The sequence below is a fragment of the Vicia villosa genome, linkage group LG3, assembly GCF_029867415.1.
Source record: "Vicia villosa cultivar HV-30 ecotype Madison, WI linkage group LG3, Vvil1.0, whole genome shotgun sequence".
Taxonomy (NCBI): Eukaryota; Viridiplantae; Streptophyta; class Magnoliopsida; order Fabales; family Fabaceae; genus Vicia; species Vicia villosa.
In genome coordinates, this window is record NC_081182.1 from 33,904,270 (window position 1) to 33,911,147 (window position 6,878).

The following is a 6,878-nucleotide window of genomic DNA, read 5'->3' on the forward strand; positions in this document are numbered from 1 at the left end:
CAAAGAGCACTATATAAAGAACCAAATATTCACGTAAAAGGGGTTGGACCATGCTTTGTCCCAGCCACAGTTTTTCTTCTGCATTTTTATTCCAGCATTTTATTTTCAACAATTATTTTCTATTTTGTTTATCTTTTCTCACAACAATTTCTACACCGGAAATTGTTGTGAACTTTTAACTAGATCTAACCTTACGTTAGATCATAGTATTTTATTTCCTTGTTTTTATTTGATCGAAGAATTTATCGGAGAACAATCCAACCGACTTGTGGTGGAAGTTCAAGTACTCCAAGATTCAAGTTTTATTTCAGATTTATATTATTCAGGTTTATTATTTACCGCCTTTATTTATATTATTATTGCATGATATATTATATGCCAATTAATATGTCTATTATTATGAACCGAATTTATTTATGCATGTTTAACCATATTAATATGTCTGGCTAATTTATTTAGATATCGGTATGTAAAGTAAGTTAACCGTGGGATCCAAAATAAATTGGCTTAATTATGTTTTATTAAATATCACTTGTTTTTGGTTTGTATGTCTAATTTAATTAGTAAGTCTTAAAACCAATAGAGCGAAAGTTTGAGGTCTTAAAACGGTCAAAGGTTAAAATCAATAGAGCGAAAGTTTGAGATCTTTAACTGGATAGTAGACATAGGAAATTAGTTTTAAGGATGGCGAAAGCGTATTAGAACTAATTAGAACTTATGTATTTTCAAAAAGTATTTTTAAACCCGCGCGGGATGGCGAAAGCGTACGTTAGGGATATTAGCATGTTCCGAGTCAACAGAGCGAGAGTTTGAGATTAGGAGATTTAAGTAGATAACGACTTCATAAAACAAGCATTTTATTAATTACGTTGTTTTCAAAAAGCGTTTCTAAATCTGGTGGGATGGCGAAAGCGTACATTAAGAGTTAGGATCGTAGTCTGAATCAATAGAGCGAGAGTTTGAGAGGAGGACTTTTAAATAACATAGTTAGTAAAGATCTTTGATTTAATTAGAATCTGGCCAATGGAACTTCGGATCACCTAAGTTAGATGAAATACATACTGATATCCGTTTATTATTATATTTTACATAGATTTAAGATTTTAGTTTCCCCATTTATAAAAAAACCCAAATATCATTAGCCTTAGCTTTACATAGTAACTTTAGATAACGGTAGGTCAATTTATAGTCTCTGTGGATTCGATATCTTTTAAAACTACACGACACGACTGTGCACTTGCAGTTATCCCGACTAATAGACACGCAAAGTCGCGATCATTTGAATATCCAAATTACAAATTATATTTTTATTCATATTATAAAAATACTAATAAATCATAGGTTTGATATAATATATACCATATAGTATATTAAACGTTAATATTACAAAATAAGAGTGATCTATTATAGTTGTAATAATAAAAATAAATATCAAACTAAGTTAATAAATAATATTAAAATAATAGTTATCATCTAATAATAAATTCACGTCACATATCATACTAGTAATAAAAAATAAATAGGTATAAAAATATATCCATGCAGTTCAGTTCGATTTGCGGTTTTCAAAATCAATCTGAAATTCGATTCGAAACCGAGCGATTTTCATAAAAAAATATCCAACACATCCAATAAATTTCATTTTTTTTTGCAATTTTGGATCGATTTACAGTTTTTTATTAGATTAGTTTAGATTTAAACACCCCATTAAATATTTTGTATGTGGTTGATTTGGGAAAAACTAGACTTTTTAATTTCGAGAGGTTGATTTATTTGTCAATCGCTACTTATAAATAGTTTGTATTATTTGTTTTGCTCAAAGTTACATCCCCACGCTCTGTTCATATGTTGTAAAGTTTGTATTATTTGTTTTGCTCAAAGTTACATCCTCACGCTCTGTTCATATGTTCTAAAGTTTTAATTCTTACCATACTCATTAAATTACATCATCTTAAAACAACTCATTGAATTTTAATTCCAATCATACAAATTTTATATAATTCATATTAGATCTCACAACTTTATTTTACATATTAATATTTGTTATATTTTATTTTAATTTAAAATATTTAAATTATTATTAATATAAATAATCTAAGTTTTTTCATTGTAAATAGCTCTATACCGTGTTAAGAAATGTGGTTGGGTTTAACTCATTCTACAAAACTGGCTTGTAGCGTTGTGTTATGCCTAATCACATTTCTTAACATAGTATCAGAGTCTGGTTTAAGATCCGGTGGGTCACCTATTATGGTTACGCTATCGGACCACCCACCATTTATTTCCACACTCCAATTGTCTAGTCCTGGGAGTGAGGGGTTGTGTTAAGAGTCTCACATCGGACAATATATAGCCTGAACGTGTGTTTGTGGGAGCAATCCTCACTTTACAAGTCGGTTTTGTAGGGTTGAGTCAGGCCTAACCACATTTCTTAACATGGTATCAGAGCCTCGTTTATGCTCTGGTGGGCCACCTATTATGGTTTTTGCTATCGGGTCACCCACCATTTATTTCCACACTCCAATTGTCTAGTCCTGGACGTGAGAGGGTATGTTAAGAGTCTCACATTAGACAATATATAACCTGAACGTGTCTTTATAAGTGGGAGCAATGAATTTTTATTCATCTTAAATTTTACCAATTATCAACTATTTATTTATTAAAAGAAATGCATGTAAACTACTAATAATATCTTTTACTTTAAAAAAATATATACTAGCAAAAGGTTAAAATAGTAAAAATATAATCTCTCAATTAATTCACCTTATCTATAATATAAGAAAGGAATATGTTCTGGAAAAAACATTTTTGCCCTTTTCTCTTTGGCTGCCACCACAATATTTTAGGGGCAATTTGTGTCTAAAAATTACTTTTTTCCAACCAGTGATGTCACTTTGTTCTATTTCAACCACATATTTATTCAATTAGGCCTTTGTTTGGTAGGTGTAATTCATTTGATGATGTCATATGGTTCTATTGTGATTCTTTTTTTTCAAACCTTCCTATTTTTTATGTATTATTCTCTCTCTTCTATCAAACATCATAACATTATTTTTCTTTTTTCTCTCTCCCGAAGCTTCTCAAGATGCTTCTTCTTCCTATTTTTTTCTTCCTCTTTTACTTTATATTTTGTTCAGCTTCTTTCTTCTTCCTCTTCACTTTTTTCTTTTTCTGCTTTTGGAAAAGCTACACAGATGTCAAAGCAAATAATAACCATATGAAATCAAGCGATGAACCTGTTTACATAATGTTGTTTCGATTTCAAGCAAAAAATATAGAGATTTGTTTTTGGTTGTCGATTCTTTGTTGTATGTGATATGTGATTTTGAGAATTAAAACTTTGGATTTAATGGAAACTGATTTTTTATAAACAAAGTTAATGCAAACTTTGTGTGTAGGGATACTGGTTGTTCATTAACTTTGTGAATCACATGTGTTTCTACTTGGTTTCATCATTTAAGGGAAACTGGTTTTTTTAAAACTATGTTTTCAATGATTTCTTATGTTGTTTGTGTTGGTTTATTAACAAATTTTTCAATGATTTCTTATGTGGTTTGTGTTGGAAACTTATGTATATTTGTTTTGTTAAAAGTGTATTATTTCAGTTTTGTGATTTTGTTTTGTGTTCACTTCTTTTGTACATCAGACAAAAGAGTACATGTTTGTGGTAAATTATGGGAAGGAAGAAAAGAAAAACATTATGAGTATTTGGAGAAGAAAAGAAGAAAATTATAGGAAGGAAGAAAAGAAGCAAACTATTGAGAGTACCAACGGGTGGTAATCAAGGCTGCTGTCAAATAATGGTCCCAATGCTTTTACTGTTCACTATTTTATCATTATATTGTCTTTCTCCCTTAACATCTATCTCTTCTTTCTATACTACTCTATTCTCTTTTCTATCAAACATCATATTTTTTTTCTCTTTTCTCTATGAAATAAGTGGTTTTTTTAGATCTATGAAAAAGATAAGTGATGTTTTCAGATCTATGAAATTAAAGAAGATATTTTTTTGTTTGTCTCATCGGTATATGTTCTTTATGGTTTTGTTGATTTCATTTTGCACAGATCTTTTCTTCTTACTAACTTATTTGATTTTGAATATGAATATATTATGTATGAATATACTTAACTGATATTGACTGTTTTATTTATAAAATATTTAATTTTCTTTACTCAAAATCTCTACTATTATATTTCTTTAGACTTTTTAAAATTGTTGTTTAATTTTAATTTGTTGATATTGATTGTCCTTTTTTTTATAAAATACTGATTTAGTTTTGATTGTGAATTTATTATATATATATATATATATATATATATATATATATATATATATATATATATATATATATATATATATATATATATATATATATATATATATATGAGACAAATTGTAATTTTACATCTTGGCAACATTGATTAGTTTTGATTGTGAATTTATTATACATATTAGGCATTTAGTTTTTGAGACAAAATTGTTAGTAATATACTAAAAAATATAAAAAGAATTTATGGTCATTTGAAAAACTCAATTAATTAATTTTATTTTTACAATGGAAAAGGAAATGTTTTTTAATTCATATTTTTAATTATATTTATCAATAAATTAAAAATAAAACTTAAAAGATATTTTATCAATAAATTAAATATAAAATATTAATCACGACTTAAACAACCTTTAAAGATTTCCAACTCTTCAATTTTTTTCTAAAACTTCCAATATTAATTCAATATTAAGCACGGTTGATAAAAGTTTTACTGTTACCAAAAATTAATATTTCTTCTTAAATTAAAAATAAAAACAATAATTACATAATAATAATCGCTGATTATGTATTATATAATATTGATTGTAATATAAAAATTATGGTTTCATTTGAATGGAAATTGTCCCAAAGGTAACAAAATTTATCTCACGGAAAGTAACAAAATATATGTTCTCATTTTGTATAATTAATGCAAGCGAAACGGAAAAAAGTAAGTTATTAATCTTAATATGTACAATAAGTTATTGATATATTTTATTGTCATTCAATATTTTTCATCAAATATCATAATAGTCATCTTATTGATTATGGTAGCAAATTAATGACGATTTTTTTACTACATTTTATGATTTAAATTCTTTTTTTGATTTTATATTTTGTACTTTATTTTGCAAGGTTTTAATAAAAAAAATCTCGATCTTGAATTATAAATTTTTAGGTCTCTGCTACAATCCAGTTTGCTATTAATACATATTTATAATATAATATTATGCAGCTGCTATCCATTTTCAAGTACTTGCTTTAAAATATTTACAATCAATAATTTATATTTATAAATTTTGACATACTTTATTTTGCAAGGTTTTAATAAAAAAAATCTCGATCTTGAATTATAAGTTTTTATAATGCATTATTTAATGACTAACTCACCACTTCAGTTCATGTGCATCAACATTAATTATATTATAATCTCTAAGGTTTGTATTTTTCTTCATAATCCTATTAAAATTTTTACAATATGTCTAATATTGATCATTATAAATTTAAAATCATTTTTTATTATTGTTAAAACAAACAAAAAAAAATTATGCGGAAAAAAATACATTGTTGATTAAAATATTTATTTATACGGGGAACAACTATACTATTGATTCAAATACTTCTATAAATAATATCATAACAAAATTATCTTTTATATATAGAAAAAAATATTACTATTATAAATGGAAACAATTTTACTATTAATCTAAATATTGAATAACAAAAAAATTTATCGATCATTTATTTCAAATATGTGAAAACATTAAGGGAAAAAAAATACTATTGTTATAAACATGAACAACTTTACTACTGATCTAACTTTAATACATGACAAAAAAATACTATTGTTATAAACAGGAACAACTTTACTACTGATCTAACTTTAATATATGACAAATGAAACCACTGATCTAGACATGCACTGAGTCAATAAAATTTTGTAATTAGTCAATAAATTTTTAATAAAAAGGAGTAACTTACTAATTCAACTTTAGTACGGAAAAATGAAACCACTGATCCAAACATGTAGTGAGTCAATAAAATTTTATTGTTTTTTTCTCATATCATAGAAATTATATGAAGCAGGAAAAATGAAACAACTGATCCAAATATTGATATCATTTACATTTCATCTTCTAAATAAATAAAAAATAAATAATTTTTTTTGATTTTACAATTTAATTTTTCTTTTATTTCATTTTTATTATATATTAAAAACAAATGCGCGTATCATACCAGTACCCGTGCGAATGCACGGGTATCCCGCTAGTTTCAACCAAATGTTACTAAGTGTCAAACTTTTATTTGATACTTTTTCAACTTCCATTTTTCCTAAATTTCTCCCTCTTTCACTCACCATCTCTTTCTTCTTTTTATTTTTATTTTATTATTTTATCTTTTTTACCTAATTATTTTATCTTCTCCTAATTATTTTTAATATGTTAAAATATTTAATTATAGTATATGATTATCATATTAAATATTTATTGATGTATAAATGGATACAATGTTGATATTAAGTTTAGTTTTTACGATGAATTTAATTAATTTTATTTTTATTATTATTAAAAATATTAAGTAATATATTTTTAAATTTTTATTAAATTAAGAATTTTTTTGTGAAATTAGATAATAGTTAATAGTCATACACACAATTAACTTTTCATTTGATAGATCAATGTCAAAAAGATATCTATTCTATTTTAATTAATACTCCCTCCGTTTTTTCTATAAGTCGCTTTGGAGAAAAAATTTGTGTTTTATTATAAGTCGTTTTACAATTTCAATGAATCATTAATACTATTTTTCTATCATACCCTTAAGCATTTATTATTCAATTTCTTTAAA